The sequence below is a fragment of the Bubalus bubalis genome, chromosome X, assembly GCF_019923935.1.
Source record: "Bubalus bubalis isolate 160015118507 breed Murrah chromosome X, NDDB_SH_1, whole genome shotgun sequence".
In the NCBI taxonomy this organism is placed as follows: Eukaryota; Metazoa; Chordata; class Mammalia; order Artiodactyla; family Bovidae; genus Bubalus; species Bubalus bubalis.
The window spans coordinates 29,805,406-29,831,410 of NC_059181.1; the positions used below are offsets into that span (position 1 = coordinate 29,805,406).

General features: G+C 39.2%; 1 pseudogene; it reads right to left on the reverse strand.

Annotated features, from left to right (window-relative positions):
- Positions 1-4,463: 4,463 nt before the first annotated feature.
- Positions 4,464-26,005, reverse strand: part of LOC112582301 — a 29,707-nt pseudogene continuing 8,165 nt past the window's right edge.

Consider the following 26,005-nt stretch of genomic DNA (forward strand, 5'->3'; position numbering starts at 1 on the left):
AATGTCCGTAAGGCTACATAGAAAAGTACTGAAAAGTGGTTATCCCTGGGAATTAGGGCTGAGGGAACATGAAGGAGGATTTTCATTTTTGACTCTGCAAACTTCAATATCGTCTGAATTTTGTACAGTGAGCTTGAGTTCAAACATTGCAAGTGTAGTTTTTAAAAAATGAGGGGGGGGTTTGTCACTGCCATTTTGTCTGCATGACAATCTTTATGCTGGGTTTAGGTTGTACTGGGAATACATAAACCCTTTCCAAGGAGTATACGGCCATCAAGAACCAGAAGAAAATCAATTTCTAGATCCTAACTTCTGTATGTACCCTTACCTAAAACCGATAACACTGGGCTGTTTTCAGCCTGCCTTTGCAGCATTGCAATTCTTTGTCAGTTTGTTTCTCCCACGTTCTAAATGTTACTATGATAACTGTTCCCCAGAGTATTAAAATATCTGGAGTGAAATAAAGATGAGAAATATAATTAATAGCATCACTCTTGGAAAAATACATGAATCTAATGGCTCGGTAACTAATCCTTTAGCATGACAGGTGGTTTCTAGTTTTTTGCTTTTAACAAAATGGAATTACCTAGCTTAGTTGTCAGCTAATAGATCATTAACATTTATTTTTGATGATATATAACTACCTCGTATTTGGCATATAATTCAGAAAGAGTTAAAAGAATTGTTTTACCTTTAACAAAATTCCTTCTATTCCCGTGTTCTTCTTTACATGCAGGTTTATCAGTACTTATACCTAGAAGAGCAGACAATGGGAATAGATGTTGAATTCTGTCTTTGTGTAATTAATATTCATCCAGAAATAAAAATTAGGAAAAAAAACCCTCATCATTTAATCAAGGAATACACTTGTAATAAATATTTACTTTTAATGTTTAATCATTATTTATCAAATTGTGTATTATATTTCTAGCATTTTGATTAACTGTGTTTTAATAATAACTGACAGATAACCCAATAAAAAAGAATTTTTTCAACCCAAAGATTAGTGATCATGGGAATTTTTAAAAATTAGTTATGATTTATATATATATATATTTGCAATAGAGAAATATGAAACAAAATTGTGTCATAGAAATGGAATAAAAATTCAAGGGAAAAAAGGAAACAAACTTTTTTAAACTACTGTTAAAAAAACAGCTTGTGCATTTAGTTTTAAATTGATAATGCTGATATCAAATAACTATGATCTTTACATACTATGTTATTCTCCAGAATATATTTGTTTCTGGAATGACGTAATAGCCTTATTTCTAAATGAGTAGCTAATGGTAGCTAGCACATTTTTATTAAAATAAGCATAATCCTGTGTTCAGAGCAATGATCCAGATGGTGGGGCTTTTAGAGCTCAAAGCTCTCCAGAAGTAAAGATTGACTGTGTGACATTTTGAAAGAGAGGGAAACGCTCCTCCAGTTATTTTAGTCAGTGCCAAGAAAGAACAGTCTCTTCTAGGATGTGAGCTCTTCAGATGACAGGTTTGGGTACCAGGGTGACCCTGCTAAGCCATGTTTGAAACAGCAAATTGTAGACAGTCAAGGGGCAGGAAATTGCTGAACAGCTTGGGAGGAAATATCTTCAGAGAACACTCTGCTCTTGAAATAAGCAGAGGAGTCTACTTTCTCTGACCAATAACTCATGACCTTTAGAATCTGCTTCTGGGAACTTAGTTGATCTTCCACCATGTGCTTTGAACCCGCTCTTTATTTTGTTAAACTTCTGAAAAGATTGTTACTTGGATTTGGTAGAATGCTGAAGTTATGATTAAAAAAAAAAAGTTTTTATGTTGAAATAATTAAGAAGCCCGAATAGACATTCCCTTAGGAATCTAAAAAATTGTCACACTAGTTCACTTGGTACCTGGACAACCAACAGAGGAACTTTTTTATGACAGCTGTTTCTAAAAATGTTCAGAAATCAAATATAAAAACCTAAGTCCACCCAATAGCCTCAATTCTCTCTGTAATCAATAATACTTATTGAGCAGACACTGTGCTAGGTGTTTTATATAGAATATCATATAATCCTCATAGCAACCGGCATTAAAGGAACTTTGTATTTCCATTTTGCGGATAAGGAAACTTGGAACCCAGAGCACTTAGGTAACTTGCTCCAAGTTACGTAGCATTAATACCCAGCATGTCAGCTTGTTTGTAAATGAGAAAGCTGGGATTTGCAGGTGTTTGCTATGCTCTTGATGGTTGAAGCAGGTCATTTACATTTCCATTGCAATTTATTACCCATTAGCAGCTCTCAGGATAATTCATTTCATAAATTTATTCTCTAAGATCCATGATATAAATTGATACTTAAAAATAATTATTGTGGTAAATGTTTGCATGTTGAAAATGGTAAGCTGAACTTCCTGTTTTGTAATTTTCATTTTCAAGCACATACTTCTGCAAATCAGTAGTCTTTTTCCTTTTCCTGTTCCTCATTTTTTCAATGGTTGGGCAGGGACGTGATCATGTTAATACAAATGAAAGAAGTGATCAGAGACAACTTCACAATGCAACTTCAATTTTTAAAAAAAATTTGCTTGGAAAAGGGCAAATGACCAAAATTATACCCTCAGGTCAGGAAATTAATACAAGTCATCTGAACAGTTTAAAAATGGTTGTGAAAGAAAGAAGCCAAGAATTAATTGTGATAAAGCTAATGAGGTTTATCAAAAATTTGTGCTAACAGCAAGAGGACAAAAAATGCCAGGTCTGTTCAAAACTGATTCTACATTTTGGAGATTTTCTATTATAGCATAAGCTTTGTAAGGGCCAAGGCACAGGTCTTTTATACAGTAAGGATTCCTAGGTCTTAGGACAGGGTCTTGCACATAGTAAATTCTTAGTTTATATTTGACAAGTTAATTCATTCCTCTTATGTATTATTATACTAAAAAATTATAATCATATTGGTTGCCAGAAGATGGTGTTAATTGCATAATTTCATTTTTCTCATTACTGAATATTCTTATACAAAGTAGTGATATCCTCTAAACAATGATACCACTTTGTTGTATCATGATAAGCACTTCGTGCTTACCACTTTCTGCTTGTCTAAGACAGCAAGATAGCTGTGGTATAGCCAAGGAAATAATTCAACAGAGCTTGTGTGTATCATCCCCTCCTGCCCACAGTCTCTCATTGCAGCGCTACTCACAAGGTGGCTCCCAGGCTGTGAATCGTTTGTTGCCTACTCACAAGATTAAGTACAAAAACTGAAGGGTAGGCAAATAAACCTTTACAGCAGTTTTACATTGCTGAAACATCTAGGAGTTTGTTTTTATTATGATTTCCAAAAATTATCAGACCTTGGCAAATCTGAAACTTAAAAACACTCTCTTGTGTACCAGCAGGGCACTGGATTATCTAATCCAGGATACAGCCTGGATTAGAGCACTTCAAGTTTTTGTGACTTGAATAGAAAAAAAAGTGTTCTGTCCCAAAACATAAACCACACTCCATGCCAGACTATTCTTGTAGCATATCTCCTTTGAGTACTGAGGTCTTTTGATGGTTAAGAAACCCCCTACGAAGGCAAATATCTCTAATGGAAATCTTGTCTACATCTGCTATTAACACTTTAATCATCACCTTCTACCTTGGCATAATAAAGGGGGGAAAAGACACATCAGCTGGTACTGAAAGTGTCTAGGAACTATCTTGAATAACAGAGTAGTCATAGTGGTTTCCAAGCTTAAGACCAAACAGCCTTTAGTCCTAGAAGTGTAGCAACTGAAAAATTAAAGGATGCTGCTGTTACTCAGTTCCCAGATATTGCAGTGACTGATGATTTCTGTCAGTTGAATATCTCTTATTATTGTCTGCCATAATGTAAATAAAAATTTATTAGTAGATAAAATTCAGCCAATAATTTACTAAACTATGTGACTTTGTTTCTTGCAATGGTACTGTTGACTTAGCAATATCTTTAAATAGCTCCACACTATCAGATCTTGCCACCAAAATCCAGCATGACAGAGCACCCTGAAATTCAGTGGCATAAAGCAACAGTGATTTCTCCTTGCTCACACATCTGCAGTTTGGCTGAGTGTTAGCTGATCGAGGTTGGCCTCAGATGGCCTTGGTGCCACACTGCAGATTGGGTTCAGGTGAGCTCTGTGTGTCCTTCACTTCCCTCTTCCCATGGTACAGAAGCACAAGAAGGTGGGTGGAAACACAGATGCCTCTTAAGGCACTGTTACTTCCTCTCACATTTCATAGGATAAGGCAAGTTACATGGCCAAGTCCACAAAGAATGCCATGTCTAATGGGAATAACTGAATAAGTGACAGACAAGGGAATGGATATGAGTAGTAATGACAGGTTGGGAAACTTACCGTATCCAATGAGAATCTTACTAAAAACATTTTTCATGAGACCAGGGACTGTGTCTGATACACTTTCTTTCTTTTTCTTTTTTTGGTATTTTTAATGACTTTTAAAGAGACCTAAAACTGAAGCTTCTGGAAGAACCATTTGTTCTTGCCAGTCTTGTATCTATCCTCAAACTTGACCTTGGCTTCTTGTCAGGCCTTGCATTTGAGAGTAGGATCTCTGAAGACAACCTTGTTGACCAGTTTTGTCCAAGGGAATATCCACAGAATACCTTGTGGGCATGAGGTGATTGTAAACTTTCACAAAAGACTTGATCTTTGACCTCTTGGTAATTTTCTTCTTGCCCATGGCGCTTTGCGGGGATAATAATCAATTCCACTCACCAGAGCATGGCTGAGGTGCCATCTTCAATATTCTTTATGGTGACTGCTTTGCGTCTGGAGTAGCGACCAGCCAAACCAGCCCCACCTTCCCAGGTTTCCTAAACTTGACCTTTTCGGCAGCAACCACTCGGGCCTACAGCAGAAAGCTGATATACTTTCCCCTGTGGCTTTTGCTATGTAAAAAGCCTCCCCCAAAGTTGGTAGATTAAAGCAGCCATCACTTATTAGCTTATGATAACATGATTTGAAAACTTGAGCTGGTCTCCACTGAACAGTTGTCCTGCTGCTTTCATTCACACGGTTAGACAGCAGGTTTCCTAGGGGCCACTTGGCCTAGCATGGCCTCACTCACCTGCCTAGCAGTTGGTGTTGGACTGCTGGCCAGAGTGGCAAGGGTGACAGGGCCACGTGAGTCTCTAGCAGTCCAGTGTGGATTTATTCACATGCTGAAGGTTCAAGGTTTCTAGGACCAGCAAGAGAGAGCAAGCTCGAATGCACAGATGTTGATAAAGCTTCTGCTTGTGTCTCATCTGTTATACCATTGGTCGAAGGTGATTTCCTTCAGCCACGCCCAGATTCAGAATACACAGAGGCACAGGTACAGAGAATGTGGACACATTGTGAGCTGTTACTCTGATAGTCTTTTATACCTAATACTGTTCCTGACACATCATGGGCACTCAGAAATACCAGTTGAATAACTGAGTCCTGAGTTTTGTCTACTTTGGTTTGTTATCAGTTATAGACATTTAAAATCTTCCAAATTATTACTGACACATGGGTAATATGTTGATCTCTACCAGAGTAAAGTCTCCAATGATATACTTTCCACAAAAAGGGGCTGTCAGAGGCATGCTTTTCAGATTTCAAGATGTCACAATGTTTGAAACTAATACATTGGATGATATAATAAAAATCCAAAATATTGGGTTGAAACACACATAGTATTTTTTTTTCTTTTTTTTTTAAATTTTATTTTATTTTTAAACTTTACATAATTGTATTAGTTTTGCCAAATATCAAAATGAATCCGCCACAGGTATACATGTATTCCCCATCCTGCACCCTCCTCCCTCCCCCCTCCCCATACCATCCCTCTGGGTTGTCCCAGTGCACCAGGCCCAAGCATCCAGTATCGTGCATCGAACCTGGACTGGCAACTTGTTTCATAAAAAAGGTAGTTCGTAAGTCTGCATGTCAGTACTAAATTTATTATTTTTCAGGTTTAGAATTAAAGGCCACATCTGGTTGCAAGTCATTTGAAAAAAGATGTTAGGGTTTAAATAATCTTGAGTTCAACTGATGTTCACACTGTAAGGTCCAATAAAAAGTAAAAGTACGATTTTTAGCCTACGTGGACAGATATATAGTATTAATATCATCATGAGGAAGCCTAATAGTACTGGTAAGAGCATAACCCAAACCTTTCATGTATTTCTAGATGCTCCATCTAAAGAACTTCCACATATTAGGATATTTCTCCAGGAAAGCAGCCAAGATGGTGAACAAGCTGGAAATCATTTTACAGAAGGAAAAGCTGAGAGAAGTACAGGTATGTATCCTAAAAAAAAAAAAAAAAAAAAAGGACTTTGAGAAATGTGTTGTTGCTCTTCAAAGTCTGAAGAGTTATATCCTGTGAAAGCAAAAACAATCAACCTGTGATGTTCCAGCTGTTTCCTAGAACCAGTAGCTAGCAAGTTACAGAGGCAGATTTTTACTCTGTTCAAGGACTAACGATTAGACACAAATGAAATGGAACACCTGGTAAAGAATGAGTTCCCCTCACTGAAAGTATTCAGGCAGAACTGTTTGACCATGTCCCAGAAATGTTTTAAATTTGGAATAAGGTTGAACTAATGCCATTTAAGTTCCCTACTAGATTCAAGGTTGCATCTAGTGCTTGGTATGTGTTGAGGAAAGGAAAGGTTTCAGGAGGGAGGGCTGTTGGGAATATTAGAAGAGACACTATTTTTACTAGGATTGGTGAGAAAGTTCATTCGGGGTTTGTCATGCCATCTTATTGAAAAACCAGAATGAACTTTTTAGCCAACCCAGTATATGAATTAAGTTAGGATAATAATGTTGCAGAGTACCAGACTGACTAGAAAACAGTCAATGTTGTTTTCTAATGGAAACCGGATTACTGACAAGTATTGCCAAAATGGGACTCACAAATCCATTTCAAATAAGGCAAAACTAGACATTTTCTATTTTAATTATTTTCTGTACAGATTCTTTTGTTAGCACACCCATGAGTTTGCCCTATCCTTCCAGGAAAATGTATGCTTTTGTTTTCTTCTTTCCTCTTCTCTCAATATAGTGATTTTTATCCTTTTATTACTATTAGAAGCAAACATTTATTTTTAAATCATAAAACCCTTTTTTATACTTCCACTAATTAATTCTGTCTGTGGCTGTGTTTTGTAAAGCACTGCTTTTCTGTATCTTGAAGTAGAAACAAAACTGTTTTTAAACTGTTCTCTGTGATGTTAAGCACAAAGAATAAAATAAATAAGTCCTTTCCACTGTCAAGATTTATCTGTTTCAAATTTTTCTAAAGCACAAAGCATTATTAATGAAGCACTTAACATTAAGCTCCCAACAGTCTGGTATAAAACAGCAACAGTAATGCACCAGATAAAGAGAAATGTGGAAATGAGTTTTCAGTGGGAGCAGGGGAGGGATTTCTGCACTTTCAATAGAAGTTTATAGGTTTCGAGTTCCATTCCTGTGTCAGAGATATGAAAAAAGAGAAAGTGAATAATCATTGTAATTGATTCCAAAAGGTTGAGAAAACAGTTGAGTGGGTCTGGAAATGAGGGAGAGTTTGAGTGAGTGGGTAAGAGGAAATTTTCAGTTTGCAAGCTGAACCCCAGGGATTGAAAGGAAACTGAGCAGTAAAAACCAGAGACACCATCTAGTTGTAGGGAGGGGAACATGGCAGGATAGAAGGCTGTCAGTGAACTCAGAGAAACACCCACTGTATAATCTTTGTTAGCAGAAGAGATGGAGGGTTCTATTAAGTCTGTGCCTGATAGGAAATGAGTTGGTGCCAAAACCTGCTGAAGGAATGGGGAACTGCATTTTAAAATGATAATCATGCCTTTCAGTTAAAAAGAAGGTGTGTGAGAACCTATGAGGGATGTCTTTGTGAAGAAGAGACAATAATAAAGAATAGAGGTCCTTTGGTATATATGATGTTTGAAGCACATACAAGTTTTCAAACATCACGTTGTACATTTATCATTTTGCCTTTTTCATTGGTCTTCATCTATAGAGATGATGCAGCTGATCCACCTGTCAATAAGCCATACCTATGGACACTTTATACTTTTGGAGATAGACTGGACTAAGACCAACCAAATCTTGAGCCTTATCCCTCTCTTGGCCAAGGACAGGTAATCTGAGATGGGTGGCTGTGGTTTAAAGTAGTATTTTCCCCAAAAAATCTAATTTCTCTAAGAGATTTATTGACCCCAATAGATACAGTTACTTAACACAAGTCTACAGATACAGAGATCACAGAACTATTACCCATTTCCATAGATATTAGTCTCATATAAAAGATTTTCTTTCCAAAAAAAGTGAATATTTTTTTTAAAGTGAATATTTTTATTACTAAAAAAAAAAAAATCAGATATAGGGACTTCCCTGGCAGTCCACTGGTTAAGACTCCATGTTCCCAATGCAGGGGACACAGGTTTGATCCCTGGTTGGGGAACTAAGATCCCACATTCTGCGTGGCCAAAAAATAAAGATAAATTTTTAAAGAAATAATCATTTAAAAATAGGATATGATTTTATGAAACTGCCAGATTTTTAAGTTTAAGAATTAACATGATTGTTCACTGGGCACCTTTCCCGTGTCCATGTCCACTCTTCCCCTTTCTCCATCCTGCTGCGACCCACGAGGCTGCCCTAGATGAACTGTATCAGCGGGATTCTCTTCCCTCAAGTTTGGAGTTCAATTTGGCTACTAGGGTGTATTGGCAGGAGAGAGAAAGGAGGGGAGGAAAGTGAAAGAATTTAGTCCCCAGCTCCCTCTCTGCCAGGTCACCTTGTCTTGGCTGCTTTCTTCCACCAGAAGTTAGAACTTCTGTTATCCTTCTCCCTTCATCACATTGCCTTCTCTTCTTCTAAGTCCCAATAACTGTTCTCTCCTCTGACACCTTAAGGCTTAGGGGTGGTAGCAGCATTCAGTAATTACTAGCCCTGGGGTATTCCACAGCCCCTGTGGTTTTCCTATACTCTGTCTACTCATTTTTAAATCTATTTATTAAACTATCCCCAAATGACCCAGGGTTGGTGATGCCATTCCACACTAGATGGTTTTAATACCTAGGAGGGACTTCCCTGATGGTCCGGTGGCTAAGACTCCTCTCTCCCAATGCAGGGGGCTGGGGTTTGATCCCTGGTTGGAGAACTAGATTCCACATGCTGCAGCTAAGGGTTTGTATGCTGCAACTGTGAGTTCAGATACCATAACTAAAGATCCCATGTGCCACAACTAAGACCTGGCACAGCCAAATGAATGAATGAATGAATACATAAATATTTTTAAAAAATAAATACCTGGCAAATTTACTAATATATGAAGAACAGAGACAATTCATAAGAAGGTGAAACTTTCATACTTGGGTTTTCTTATTGAGTCACTACTATTTAAAGAAAAAATAGCTATTGTTTACGGAGAGCTTACTCTAGTCCTGAAACTGCTCTAAAAAAATAACACCTTAAAGGTGTTATTTCATAAAGGGCTTCCCTGGTAGCTCAACTGGTAAAAAATCTGCCTGCAATGCAGGAGACCCTGGTTCAATTCCTAGGTCGGGAAAAATCTCCTGGAGAAGGGATTCCCTGCTGGCTCAGATGGTAAAGAATCTGCCTGTAATGTGGGAAACCTGAGTTCATTCCCTGGGTTAGGAAGATCCCCAGGGGAAGGGAACGGCTACCCACTCCAGTATTCTTGCCTGGAACACTCTTGCCTGGAATTCTGTTGAGAGAGGAGCCTGGCAGGCTATAATCCACAGGGTCACAAAATGTCAGGCATGACTAAGCACAGCACAAGTCATATAACCTCACGATTAAACCTGTGAAGATGATACAACCATTATCCACATAGGCAAAGGAAGGTTGTGACTTGCTCATGTGACATTGTGAGTTGTAATAAGAAACATAATTCATTTGAAGTCCCTGTTTCTGGTACAGAGCTCCTAAAACCCTAAGAATTTCCTAAGTGGTAAGAGCAATAAATGTCTGTTGATACTTATAACCAACCTGTTTCAACCACATCCGAATTTATGTCAATGAGGTGGCTTTTGGAGAAGGAAATGGCAACCCACTCCAGTATTCTTGCCTAGAGAATCCTGTGGATGGAGGAGCCTGGTAAGCTGCTGTCCATAGGGTCGCACAGAGTCAGACACGACTGAAGCGACTTAGCATGCATGCATACATTGGAGAAGGAAATGGCAACCCACTCCAGTATTCTTGCCTGGAGAACCCCAGGGACGCAGGTGCCTGGTGGGCTGCCATCTATGGGGTTGCACAGAGTCGGACACAACTGTAGCGACTTAGCAGCAGCAGCAGATGATTTTTAGAAAGCAATTAGGGGTTTAGTTGTCAAGGGAACCCGCCTTGTGGTTGGGGAGTTGGAACTTTCAGTCTCACCCCCCTGACCTCTGAGGAGGGAAAAGGGACTTTAGGTAAAGTTCAATAACCAGTGGCGAATGGTTTAATCCACTATGCCTGTGTGATAAAGCCTTCATAAAAGGGGTTTAGAGAGCTTTCTGGTTGGGAGGAGAGGCGTGCTCAGAGAATAAAGCAGTTCTGAGCCCTTTCCCCATATACATCTTCCATCTCACTGTTCCTGAGTTACCTTCTTTTACAATAGGCCAGTAGTCTAGTTACTGTGGCAGTTCTAGCACAGGTTGGAAAAGAATTTCCAGACACAAGAGTATTTTAGAAGAGATAGTTTATTGAGAGCAAAAGGCTGAGCTAGTGAGGGCACTTCAAAGACAGAAGGCCAACTTCCTGACAGACCAAGGAGAGCCGACCCCTCTCATGGGCTTGCAGCCAATTTTAATAGTCTCAGGACAAAGAAACTTCCTATGGGGAGGGATGGTGTTAAGTCATTGGTCGGGGGTCTTTTGGTGCCCACTTTGCCTAATATGGAGATGGGAGCTGGCTGGTTAGGGACAGGATGGCTCATGACAAACAGGATGGCACAGATCCATGACAAACAGGATGGCCCATGACAATGGTTGCCATGGAGCTTGGCTAATTCTGGATTTATTGCCCTATGACCTCTGCCTGGACTCCACACTAGTAAGTGAAATATTTCTGAGTTCTGTGAACCATACTAGCAAATTAATCAAAACCAAGGGGAGAGGGTTGTTGGAACTTCCAGTCTATATGTGGCAGATCAGAAGCACAGGTGACAACCTGGACTTTCGTTTGGTGTCTAAAGTGGGAAGTTAGTAGTCTTGTAAGACTGAGCCCTTAACCTGTGGAATCTGACAGTGTCTGCAAGGTAGAGGATGATGCAGAAAGCTCAGTCTCTGTGCTCCAGTGCCAAATCAAATCTGAGACAAGAGTTTGGGGTGAAGTAGGTGAAAATAGCTTTCTTGCTTTGCCGGGGCTGGGGGCTGGACACAGCCAGCTGATGCCCTGAAAAACTGTGTGTCCCCACCTGGGGGAATTTGGTGAGGAAATTTATAGCAGTAGTTCAAGGACGGGTTTGATAAGAAGGATCAGGGTTGGGGAGAGGAGCTGTATTCCTTTCATTTGACCTCAGATGGTCTCCTGATGAGCATTTATATTATCAAACTGTGACCTTCTCTCTGGAACATCCTCCATTCAGTGGAGGTTTTAGTTCTACAGATGAATTTAATGATACTTTTCTGTGTATCCCTTCCTTGAGGGGGAACACAGGGACCTGCCCTACAGCGGTGCTATTGTTTCCTGACTGCTCCTCCCTTATCTCTGTATTCTGTCCCTTCCCTGATTTGCAACCATTTGAAAGGCTTCCGTGTCCTGGAGACCCACAGGGTCCTGCCTGGTTTCAATAGTATCAGAATTAAGTTAAATTGTAGGGCACCCAGCTAGTGTCAGAGCATTGCTGGGTGTGGGAGGAAGAAACAACACATCAGAATTGGCACCAAAATTGGCCTTAATATTGCATGATTAATAAGTGTCAGGGCTAGGATGTGAATCCAAAAAATCTGTTAATACTGCCTTTCTATACAAGAATGGTAGAAGTGTAATTCATGGGAAAAGTTATGTAATACAAATGGAAAATTACATTGAAATTTACAGAATGTATGAAGTTACTCAGTAGTAAAATTAAATATATTGGCTTTAATTTTAGCAGAAAATATTCATAAGATATAATGTTATGCAGGGGAAGGCCCTATGAGAAATGGTAGTTTAGAAAAGGTCAATTGGGAAGGAAATTTGGTTTTATTCAGCACTACCTCTCCTACCAAAAGTTTATGTACAAACATACATGCTTGCATATTTTATTTCTATGATCCTTATAACAAAAGTATGTAGCAGCTGCTGCTATTCTAATGTATATATATGAGGTGTGGGTGTGTGTTCAGTCGCTCAGTCGTGTCTGAGTCTTTGCAGCCCCATGGACTGTAGCCCACCAGGTTCCTCTGTCCATGGGATTCTCCAGGCAAGAATACTGGAGTGGGTTGCCATGCCCTCCTCCAGGGGATCTCTCTGAACCATGGATCAAACCTGAGCCTCCTGCACTGCAGGTGGTTTCTTTACCACTAACGCCACCTGGGAAGCCCTTATATATGAGGAAACAGGCTTAGATTGGAAGTCACACCACCGTAAGTCATTGGCCTCCTTGGTCAAAACATTTTATGTATTGTCCACCTCAGTCTCAGGAATTGGCAGCCTTATCTCCAACCCAGGACCACCTGCAAATTAGGGGTATATCACAAGACGTGCATGAAGCTCAGAATTCTGAAGTCATCACAAGACAGAGAATGAGATCATGATGATAACAAAGATAACAATGGCAAAAAAAAAAGCTACCTTTTGCCATATTTCCAGCTGGTTCTGTAGAATCTGGCTCTGCTCTCACTTACTCTGAAATGGCCCTTCCATCTGATGCAGAAAATCAAGTCAGACTCCTTCATTTTCAGAACAGAATGTTCACTTCGCTAGAACAGCTGATATCTTCATTTAGCAGTTTTACACATTCGGTACAAAGACCAAATGTTTTAAAATTTTATTTTTTTGGCCACACTGTTCAGCTTGTGGGATCTTAGTTCCTAGATGAAGAATCAAACCCGTGTCCCATGTAGTAGAAGCCAGAGTCCTACACACTGGACCACCAGGGAATTCCCACCAAGTCCAATTTTGAACTGATAACTCTGTTTTTGCCCTAAGTACAGTTTAGACAACTGATAATTGAAAACTCAGACTAAGGAACATTAGTGATGTGTTAAATCTTTTTTTTTTTTCCTCTTAGTAGATGAATGCCCATTCACTTCTCTTATGGGTACAGACCCTGGATCTCTCAGGCTCCATTCTACAATGCAAGAGGAATAAAAGTTCTTCCGATCTTCTCTCTGTGTTCTGCCTATTGAATCAAAGCATGGGTAAGGGTTTTTTGGTTCTTTACTCAGTTTCACAAACCACAGCTTTATGAGAAATTTCACCCAGATTTTGGTAGTAGTATACCTGTTCATCTGTATGCTTAGCTCTATTTTTCTTAGTTGTTATCATGTGTGAATATTCATCCAATTCTTTTTTGTGAGACATTAGGAGGATCTACAATCAGAGACACTTCTTTAAATTCCCCCATTGCACTGTAGTCTGAAGCCTGAGAGACCCATAAAAAGAAGTCAGTTAGCATTCATCTACTGAGAGAGGAAAAAATATATTACATCACTGAATGTAGCACATCACTCATGTTACCTTGTCTATCTTTTAAATTATAAACCTAAAGGAAGAAGGTTAGGGAATAAGGGCATAGTTGGCACCAAGCAAGACATCATGTCATATTATGATTTCTAAAATGTCAGTTTTTTTGTTTCCTTTTCTCGTATCTATGGGCCAATTTGCCTGTTTCTAGTGACTTCTAGATCATTTGGAGATATCTTATATGGACACTGCAGTTTTAACAAGTCATAGAACTGAAAATTTTCATTTACATTTCTTTAGCTCCCCTAACTCTGTTCTTAATAATTAGCTAGTGTGTAATGGCCTTGTAATAGATCAGTTCAGTTCTATAACTAGCTACATAATTTATGGGCTTCCTTGGTGACTCAGTGGTAAAGAATCCGCCTGCTAATTCAGGAGACATGAGTTCGATCCCTAGGTCAAGGAAGATCCCCTGGAGAAGAAAATGGCAACCCACTCCAGTATTCTTGACTGGGAAATCCCATGGACAGAGGAAGGTCCAATGTAAAATGAAGCTATAAAACCTCTTGTTCAGAAATGTTAACAACTTCAAGATGGCAACAGTAGAGCATTAAACCAAACCCTTCTAAACGTGGGGCCCTGTGCAGCTGTATAGGCCACATGCCCATGAAGCCAACCTTGCTCATTTTCCTAGATTTATGTTCAATGCAATAAAATCTTTTAATGTATCCTTTCTTGGATTACTGTTGAACATGATTTTATATGACAGTGGCCAAAAGGAAGCTTCTTGCCATATGAAAAGCATTAATTTGTACATTCAATGCCTTAATGCCTTAAAAAAACACACACAAAAAAACCTAAATTTTTTTCTAGTGTTTAATGTTAGGCAAAATGTTTCTTTCCAAAGAAATGCATATACTTTCCTTCATCATCCATTCCTTCGTTTACAAGTATTTCCTGAGTAGTCACCCTTTGCAAGCATTGCTCCAGACACTTGGATAGATCCATGAACAACTGAACAGGGCAAAATCCATGCCTTCATAGAGTTTATAATCAGTGGGTGGAATTATGGTCAGTTTCCTAAGCTTTTCAGGGAAACTCTAAGTTCTCCTGAGGGCTGACAATATTTACAGCATTTTCCTCCACTCCACTGTGTTGTCACAGTTTGTACACTATATTAAGCAAATAAATATTTAAAAAAAAATTGGTGCACAGTAGGAGTGAAATGGAGAAACCATATTCTAACATAACTACCTTCTTGTACTTCATAGAATTCTTTTACAATAATAAGCTTCTGTGTAATTTGTATGATAGATGTATATAGGTATGAATGAAAAGCATGATCCCATGTAACTCACTGACTATAAATAATCAGGGTTTTGTAGCCAACTTTTAGGCTTATCTCAGTTACCTTTATCATGACCAGGCATCAGTGTTAGATCTAGTCTCTGATTCAATAAAAAGGGGGGAAAGGACCAAAAAAAAAATCTAAACAGAGCTTTTTCATTGAATGTAAACACTGAATGGCAAAAGTGGAAAATATTCACAGCTGACACTCTGAAATTTCAGAAGCCGATATTCCAACAAGTGTACCTGAAATTTCTTGACCTGGCTCCTGACCAGGATAGTGTTGATTGACAAAACAACAGCATGTAGTTACTAGGGACTTTGAGCTTTGCAATCAGATATTTTGTGAATCTGATACTGACTTAGCATCCCTAAACTGCCCCAGCATCAGGGCCCAGAGGGATGAAGAGGCAGAGCACAGAGGGTTTCTAGAGCACTGTAACTACTGGGTATGATCGTGGTGGATCCATGTTATTATATGTTTGTTCAAATTCTTAGAATATACAACACCACAAGTGAACCTTAATGTAAACTGTGGGCTTTGAGTGATAATGACATGTCAGTGTAGGTTCGTCAATTACAACAAAGGTACCAACTATAGTGTAAGATGCTGATAATGGGGGAGGTTATGCCTGTGTAGTGGCAAAGGTTTATGGGAAATATCTTGTGCCCAGTACTACTGTGAACCTAAAATTTCTCTTAAAAAATAAAATCTATTTTTAAAAAGCCCACATAATGTTCTCAGTCCACTATATCCTTAGTTCAGACACTACTCTCATCTTTAGTTGCACTCTCAGTAAAATATAGTTTGAGGCTTTCTACCCAAACATAGCAGACCCACATCAACTCTTTGAAATTTAAAATATCTCCTAATGGCTTAAAATATCTCAGAAGGTAAAGAAAACACAGAGTCAGTAGAGAATGACAAGAAAGTGAATAGCTGGTGTGTGTTCCCTCTTTTAGATAATATAAAAGTACAAATTATTGAGATAACTCTTTAAATGACTACCATATAATCCTTAGGGATGGAGCTAAATGGCAATCAGGAGAGGTTTTCAAGACTGGGCTTCACTGGATTACAGTGTGTCTTAGGTCGGGCTGCCGTTGCAATATACCAGACTGGGTGTTTTAAACAACAGACATTTTTTTCACAGCTCTGGAGGCTGAGAAGTTCATGATCAAGATGTTGGTAACGTAGGTTTCAATCTGAGATCTCTTCTGTTTGCTTGTAGGTGGCATCCATCTCACTGTGCACTCACATGACCTCTTCTGTGTAACACACACACACAGCACATGCTCTCTTATGTTCCTTCTTATAAAGTCACTAATCCCTTGAGGGCCCCACCCTCATGACTTCATCTAAACCTAATTACTTCCTAAAGGCTTCCCTGGTGGCTCAGACAGTAAAGCGTCTGCCTGCAATGTGGGAGACCCAGGTTCGATTCCTGGGTCAGGAAGATCCCCTGAAGAAGGAAATGGCAATCCACTCCAGCACTCTTGCCTGGAAAATCCCATGGACGGAGGAGCCTGATAGGCTACAGTCCATGGGGTCGCAAAGAGTCGGACACAACTGAGTGATTTCACTTTCACTTTCTTTCAAAGACACACTGGGGTTAAAGATTTCAACATATGAATGGGAAGTAGGGCACACCTCAGCCCAGAGCACCATTATTCAAAGTATGATCTGTCAGCCCTACACATAGAAGATAAAGAAAGGAAACTTTGTTTATAAAGTCCTTACTCTATTCTGGCACTAGGTTAAGGGCTTCAGTATGTTATTTCATTTAATGGAGTAAACCAGGAGGCTCAGAGAGGTGAAACCACTTTGTCCAAGTCACAGAACTAGTAAACTTTGCAGTTTCAAATCCTGTCCCCTTGACTCCATTACTATAGTCTTTCTGCTAGTCATTGGAGCCTTTCTTATATTTCAGTATTTACTGGCCAGCTTATTGAAGAGTGATTATGCCCAAAGAAAACAGACGCACACCTCTAATGGAGGTGAAACCAATTTGAATCAGGAAGTCACTGATTTTATTTCATAGAGGGAACTATAGTTGGTCAAAGAGCATATTTTTGTGTTTGCTCTTTAATCTGCAGATGAGTTAAAAAAATGGATTTTTTTTTACATTACTTAGTTAACATGAAGTCAGAACAAAGGGATTTGGATGGTCTGCAAAGGTATTTCAGTATTAGCTGTTGTTTAGCATTCTTATTCTGTTGACCTTGTGATCTTTTCACGTCCCTTCACATCAGTATCATCTAGCTTGGGGAAGTAAGGACTATGTCAGTCTAAATTGTCACATACAACCGATTTTAGTAGCAAAAAGAAAAAAGGAAAAGAACCTCAATAACTGTTCGTCTGGCCACGTCTCTCGGTGCACTTTCAAATACTTGGCTGCTAAGCCAGGAGAATCTACAAACATTCTTCCTTAGGCTTGGAAATAGTGGACCCAGCCTCCAAAAATCGTACCCCTCTCCCACATCGACCCAGTACTAATCACCTCATTGTAGTTCCCCTCACCTACCCCCATAGTGGTACAGGGGTTAACACTTTTTTTCTGAAAAGGGCCAGATACTAAACATTTTCAATTTTGCAGGCTCTATTGATCTCTGTTGCAGCTATTCAACTCTGCCATCGTCACATGAAAGCAGCTACAGACAATAGAGAAATGAATGTGTGACTGTGTGCCAATAAAATTGTACTCAGGCACAAAAAAATGGTGGCATCCCAGATTTAGTGTGCTAATAGTAGTTTTCCCACTCCTGCATAAGTAAATAATGGAGGTTTTTCCTGAAATTGTATGATGACTAGAAGAGTGTTCACTGTCACTACACACTCCATAAAAAACTCAAAGCCTCCACTGAAATTCTCATTGTTTTACCCCAAAGTCTGTTTCTGGCCTCCAGGAGCCCTAACTCTTCTCTCTCTCCCTTTCAACCACAAATCTTTCAAAGGGCCCAGTATTCTCCAGAGCATTTCAATTCTTCCTCAAAGTTTGCAAACCCTATTAAAGGATTACCAATACCCATTGTCTTTAAAAAGCCATTTAAATGAATAACTGTTGTTATTAGAGTCTGTCCCTTGAAGGTCTCACCCTCTACTCCAATATTGCATTAAAATGCAATGTCCAATAATCACATAAAAACTGTTCTGTATCTTTAACCCTTAAGGATCACAAATTTAAAAATCAGATAGTACACACTCACTAGAATGATTGAAATTTTTTAAAAAATTGAAACACCAAATGTTAGCAAGGACACTGCTGATGGAAGTGTAAAATTTTATTGTTTCTGTGTAAAACTCTTTAGCAGTTTTTAGATAAAGATATGTCTACCCTATGACCTAGTAATTATATCCCTATTATTTATCCAAGAGAAGTGAAATCATATGTCCACATAAAGACCTGTATATGCATGTGCATAGCAGCTTTTTTCATAAAAGCCAAAAACTGGAAACAACTAGATATTTATCAATAGGAGAATTGATGAAGAGACTATGTTCTAATTCATAACACGAAATAGTACTCAGCAGTAAAAAAAAAAAGGAATGAACTACTGCTATGGGCCAAATGTTTGTTATCCCCCCATAATTCATCTGTTGAAGCACTAATCCCCAGTGTGATGGTTCTTGGTACTGGGGCTGTTGGAACATAGTCTGGCCATGGTTAGAGTCCTTCTGAGTAGGATTAGTGTCCTCAGTGTCCTTATAAGAAGAGACACAGGAGAGATGTCCTATCTTGGCCATGTACAGCAAGAAGACAGCAGTCTATAATTTAGGAAGAAGTTTCTCACCAGATACCAAATCTACCAGCACCTTGATCTCAGATTGGATTTCCCAGCCTCCAGATCTGTTAGAGAGTAATATTTGTTTTTTAAGCTACCCAGTCTATGGTATTTTTGCTATGGTAGTCCAGCTGACAAAAGATAACTACTGATACATGCAACAATATGAATGGATGTCAAAAATATGCTAAATGTAAGAAGCCAGGTGAAATAAAGAGCACATAGTGTATGACCCTTTATATGAAATTCTAAATAGACAAAATTAACACATGGAAAAAGAAATCAGATTAGCAGTTCTTAGGTGAAATGTTGAGATTGACTGCAGAGCATGAGGGATCTTTTCAGAGTGATGGGAATACTGTAGGTCTTGATATGTATTTGCCTAAACTTATTGAACAATATCCATAAGGTCTGAATGTTTCATTGTACATAAACTTTACCTCAGTACAAAAATATTAAAAATAATGTAATTACTTGATATTTTTAAAAGTCCCAAAGTGACTGCTAGAGTGCCAGCCATCACATCTGCATTCCAAGTAGTGAAAAGGAAGACAAATGGAGAGGTAAAAGGATAAAGAACACATGCCTGCTGTCTGGTCATTCTTGAGGAGACTCAAAGTCTTACCAAGAACTTGCACTTAATTCTCAGTGGACAGTCCTACCTAGAAGACAAGTGGGGAAATTAGCATGTGCACTATTCGGCCAAGCACCTTCCAGATAGAATAAAATCAGTATTTACACAAGAATAAGGGGAGAAAGGATATTGGCTCTTAATTAGTCATTCAGCCACAGCACAAAAAGTGTATACACACACACAGACACACAATTTCTTACACAGTTGCAGGGGATTCATGGGTCTTCACTGAGTCCCAATTTTTTAAATTCAGTGTTAAAAACCACTGGTCTAGGGAGCTTGATAACTAGTTGTTGTTAAACACAATTAATGAAAAGTGTGTGGATGGCAAATTTTCATGGCAATGTCTTTCACAAAACACAAGAATATGCCATGCTCACACACCTGAAGTTAATTTTCTGTCCTATGTCTCCCAAAGGCTCCAATCCATTAGGTGGCTTGTTCTTAATTGAGCAGTATTTAATTCTTCTGCCATCTTAAATATATAATAGGTGAATGTAGGAAGATAGGCCACTTCACATAAGTGTACATTCTTCTTACACACTTGATTTGATGGCATTAGTTTGCAGGTGTCTCTACTTCAATTAATTGCATATTGACTAAATGTGTAATTTAAACTCAGTACAAAACTGAAGTATTCAAATGATAGTCTCTTCAATATAATTATTCCACATAAGTTGGAGTACTGACAAAATGTTGTCCTTTATTTTTTTTAAATAATAGCTTCAAGTGTGTTCAAGAGTAGATAACACAGAAAATGTCAACAAGATATGACAGATATGAAATGAAAATAATGAGATGAAACTGTATATCTTTATTTAATTTTTCCTCCATAGAGTCGCAAACGATCAAACGATTGTTCCTTATGTCACAGACACCCAATGCCCTGTGTAGCTTTTTTTCAGTCTGATTTGAAGAACGAGAAAGCCACATAAAGACCCAGGATTTTTGCTGACCAGTAAGTTAGATGTTGATCTGTAAAAATATGCTGAATTCCTATTTATTGTAATAGCGAAAAGAAAATGAAAATGATTCAATTCAATAGAGGAAATACACAACTCATCTTATACACTGTATTTGAAGACTGACTTAAATAGCTTTAGTTTTCTTATAAATCGACCTCTTGCCTGAGTAGATATTAAAAGGTAAATGCCTGTGTCCTTTCACTATACCCAGAATGTGAAAAATGTCATTTTATCATTGAGTCATTCACAGACACAGCACCTGACTGACTGCTAAATTAACATTTCACGGCCAATGATAATAAACATGTTTCTGTTTATGGTGGGGCCTTTACATACAGCATTTCTGTGGTTGGCTGCATCATGGCTCCCTCAGATCCTCATTCCTACAACCTGTGAATGCTGCTTATATGGCAAAGGGAATTTTGCAGATTTGATTAAATTTAGGATCTTGAGATGGGGAGATTACCCTGGTTTATCTGGGTGGGTCCAATGATATCAAGAATCCTTATTCGTTGAAAAATTTTTTATTGCAATATAATTGCTTTACAATGTTGTGTTGGTTTCTTCTATACAACAATGTAAATCAGCCATATGTATACATATGTCCCCTCCCGCTTGAGCCTCCTTTCCCACCCCCACCCCCAGACCATCACAGAGCACTGAGCTGAGCTCCCTGTCCGATATAGCAGCTTCCCACTAGTTAACCTATTTTACACATGGTAGTGTATGAGAGTCCTTAAAAGAGTCCTTATTCTTATATAAGGAAATGTGAAGATTCAGTCAGGGAGACATTTGAAGATGCTGTGCTGCTTGAAGATAAATCCATGAACCAGAGAAGGCAGTGAATTCTAGAACACTCTAGAAGCTGAAAGAAGCAAAGAACAGATTCTCTCCTAGAACCTACAGAAAGAAGTAGACCTGCTGACACCTTGACCTTAGCCCAGTGAGACCAATTTTGGACTTCTGGTCTCCAAAACTGTAAGAGAGTAAGTTTGTGTTGTCTTAAGTCTCTAAATGTATGGTTGTTTATGACAATAGCAATAGGATACTAATAGAATTTCTAATTTCAAACTACTATGGAAGAATTAAGGGTTCCCAGGTGGTACTAATGGTAAAGAATCCACCTGCTACTGCAGGAGATGTAAGAGACACAGATGTGATCCCTGGGTTGGGAAGATCCCGTGGTGAAGGGCATGGCAACCCACTCCAGTATTCTTGCCTGAGTGACTGATGGCTCAGGTGGCAAGGAATCCACTGACAATGTGGGAGTCCTGGGTTTGATCCCTGAGTTGGGAAGAAGCCATTGGGCCTCCCTGGTGGCTCAGACGGTAAAGAATCTGCCTGTAATGTGGGAGACCTGGGTTCGATCCCTGGATTGGGAAGATCTCTTGGAGGAGGGCATGGCAACCCACTCCAGGATTCTTGCCTGGAGAATCCCCATGGACAGAGGAGCCTGGCTGGCTACAGTCCATGGGGTCACAAAGAGTTGAATATGACTGAGCAACTAAGTACGTGGAAGGATTATTACTTAACATACACATGTTTATCAGATGAAGAAAATAAGACTTGAAGAGAGGTTTAAAAAAACTAGGCAAATGTACAGTTGGGGAATGACAGAAACATGGCATCTAGGCATGGCTTGATGCCCTCAAGCCATTCATTATCATACTGGCTCATGGAAACCATCAAGGCACATTTTGCTGTCTTACCCTAAAAGATTTTCCCTTTGTTGATCAAGAAAAAGAAGCGAATAGGTGCCCCATGTTACATGCATTTTGAAGGGAAAGTATTTGTTATAAACAATAAGGTCATTGAGTCTAATTTTTGCAAGACCCTAGTCTTTTTCCATAAGGGGACTTTTATATACCACATTAAACTCCTTTGTCCCTATAAGTATGGGAAATATAAAACATCTATCAAGAATAAATTCTGCATGAAAACTCCATGGAGATGGACTATAAATCTGAGTGCCCCCCCACAAGAAGTCATTGCACAGTTGTCGAGTCCAGCCTCTGCCTAGAAGCATAATCATTTTATGAAGCTTCTTTGCAATGAGCATGTGGTATGTTCCCCATCCAGATTTCATAAGAGTTCCCCTTGTAGCTAAATTGAAATTCTAAATGAATTTTCTAGAAACATATTATCTGGGGTTGTATTTTGTCACATTTGAGAACTGTTGAATTAAAAGATAGCTTCATAAGTCTTAAAAGCATACTACTACTACTACTAAGTCACTTCAGTCGTGTCCGACTCTGTGCCATCCCATAGACGGCAGCCCACCAGGCTCTCCCGTCCCTGGGATTCTCCAGGCAAGAACCCTGGAGTGGGTTGCCATTTCCTTCTCCAATGCAGGAAAGTGAAAAGTGAAAGTGAAGTTGTTCAGTCCTGTCCGACTCTTAGCGACCCCATGGACTACAGCCTGCCAGGCTCCTCCGTCCATGCGATTTTCCAGGCAAGAGTACTGGAGTGACAATGGCACCTCAGTGCCATTGCCTTCTCCCTTAAAAGCATAGAATGAAGCAAATAATGAAAAGCAAAATGTTTTATTTAACCATGATAATCGTATCTGCCCAATGTGTGTATTGCAGGCGGTGGAAGTGGGATGTAATTATTTCAAAGTCCCTGGAAGCCTCTAGATTCAGTGGGAGATGACCATATCAGTTGTGATTTGATCTTTATTTAACTGAAATTTTCTAAATTTGTCTACCAGAAAAACATTGACGATTTCCATGGATGTGTTTGCTATTGAAACATCAGAGAAGTAGATAGTTTTAAATGATTGCAGAGAAAAATTTCAGTATTAAGACTGGTAAAATAGTGACATCTTGTGGTGAGAACTAGCAACACACGCCCTAAAATTAAGGCAGGGACTATGAGAGTCGGACACGACTGAAGCGACTTAGCAGCAGCAGCAGCAGCAGCAGCAGCATGAGGTTGCAAAGAGTTGGACATGACTGAGCACCTAACAACAAGTCAGGGAAGCTAAATTAAATGGGGGGAAAATAAAAACAAAAAAATTAAACCTTATTAAATCTTTGTTCTTGAAGATAAAATGAATTTTTCTCATTTGACTTGTGGCTGTGAGAAAAAAAAATCTGGGTCTCAGCCATATAACTCTATTTCCCATACCAATAGGGACAAAAGAATTTAATTTAGAAAATGAAAAAACCCGTATGGAAATAGACCAGGACAATGCAGGTATTTCCTTCTTTAAAGTCAAAGACCAAAATATTTTACACTTGACACTCATGTAACATGAGAAACTGATGTTTTTCTTACCAACTTTCCCTTTACTGCCTGTAGTGGATGCTCTTGACAATTTCACCCACGTTCCTTCTGTTGACCTCAGGGGTCACCTGCAAGATGGATAGTTATACAATACATGCCTTCTCTCTGCCTGAGATCTATTTCTGTCAGCAGAAATAAGTCCTGCCTGCCGGCTGGAAATACCTGGAAGTTAACACCCCCATGAGCCCCTTTCAGTCAAGAGGGCAGGACACAAAGGAATGAATACCTTGGCTTGCTAAACCATCAGTGGGCCAATTCTGAGTTGTGTTCTACATGGTTTCTCCCAGCAAGATTGAACTCTAGTTTCCCACAGCAGTAACTTGCTCAGGAATATTCCTTTTATGTTCTTGCTTTTACTAACTTCCTCACCATGCCTCCTGGGGCCACCATACAATAAACTGCATGCACCCAAACCATTGTCTCAGGGACAGCTTTTGAAAGCATCCAAACGTATACAGTGATGGACCCACACTGTATACACATGGGCACGTTTCAGAGGGGAGAAAAAAAACGAGTCCTAAGCATTTTTTACTAGTTTTATCAGCAAAGCACCAAACTGAATGAAAGCAAAGACAAATCTAGCCCATTTTGGCTTTATTGTGGGAGTGGAAGTCCAACAAGGTGAACTGCCTCAGGAAGGAAGGTGGGTACCTCCCCTCCAGGAATTTTGTATCCATTCTAAATCACTGCTGGAAAATGTGAACTGGAATGCTAAAAGCTGGCTAAACTAACTGACTTGTTAATTGGTTAGGAAATAATATATTATGGTTGTATATTTGAAGACCCAAAGAATTAGAAATATACTTTACCAAACATATTTATTCATTAGGAGTTGTCTTTTATTCTTTCTTAATAACCAATTTAATCAAGTATTTTTCTTCACTTTCAAGGGCAAGTGAGGGACAGAGAGACCAGTATCTCAATATTTTATACAAAACAGCTCCCAGTCCAGGACGTGATATACAAGAACATGGGGGTGGGGGCTGTAGCTAGTCAACGCTTTGACCATTAATCACAGGTAAATTTCAACCCCTGGCTACAACTTTGCATCAAGAGTCAATTTATTCTGACCTGATGGCAATGAAGGGGCAAAAAAAAAGCTGTTTTATATTGGCATGTTGAAAATTACAAAATAAATCTCAAATGTATTCACCTGAACTCTTGGTCACAAACAAATCAAATGTGCTAACTACTGCATGTGACTAATAGCACTTTATACACCAAGTGATGTTGGTAAAGTCATGTTTTTATTTTCCTTTAAAAGAAAACTATTTCAAGCTCATTATTCATCAACCCAAGTAGTAAATTTGTGCAGTTTAACAGTCATTAAACTAAAGAGGAAAGATTTATTTGCCCCAAGTTTTAGAATAAATGCCTTTTTTTCAACCACCGTATGTTCTAACATTGAATCTCCATCTTGAAATAAATGCATGTCTCTTGCTCCCCTGCATCCCTGAGTCCCCAAGTATCATCCTGTCTTTTGATAAAATAATAATGACACATTGTACCTAGTATTTTTGACACATATACTGTTTTATTTAATGTCTGTAATACTGTGATACAGTTATAATTACATATGTCTCATGGATGAGAATACTGAATCTTCAGGGAAGTTGCCCAATTTCTGATCTGTCAAAAAACTCAAGGTCTTACCTATGCCAGCTCTTGCTGTATAATAAGCAGTCAAAGAATCTCAATGACATTCAAGTCTAAATACTCTTTTTCTCATGTCTGCACGTTCACTAGGGTGGCTCCACTCATCTTAGCTGAACTTAACTAGATGGCTCCAAGCTGCAGGTTGGATCCAAATCTGGTTCACATGCTTCTCAGTCTCCTTTGATGAACAGACTAGCTGAAAAACAGGCTTCTCATGATGATGACAGAAGTGCAAACAGTAAGTGAAGCACAGAAAGCCTCATGAGGCCTAAACTTGAAGTCAGTCCAGTAGGTAAAACTCCATGCTTCCACTGCAGAAGGCACAGGTTCAATCCCTGGTCAGGGAGCCAAGATTCCACATACTGCAGAATTGTGGGGGGTGGGGGGTAGCCTAAAAAAACGGAGAAGGCAATGGCACCCCACTCCAGTACTCTTGCCTGGAAAATCCCATGGATGGAGGAGCCTGGTAGGCTGCAGTCCATGGGGTCGCTAAGAGTCAGGCACAACTGAGCGACTTCACTTTCACTTTTCACTTTCATGTATTGGAGAAGGAAATGGCAACCCACTCCAGTGTTCTTGCCTGGAGAATCCCAAGGACGGGGGAGCCTGGTGGGCTGCCGTCTATGGGGTAGCACAGAGTCGGACACAACTGAAGCGACTTAGCAGCAGCAGCAGCAGCCTAAAAAAAAGGAAACAAGTACAGTGTTGTTTGCACCCAC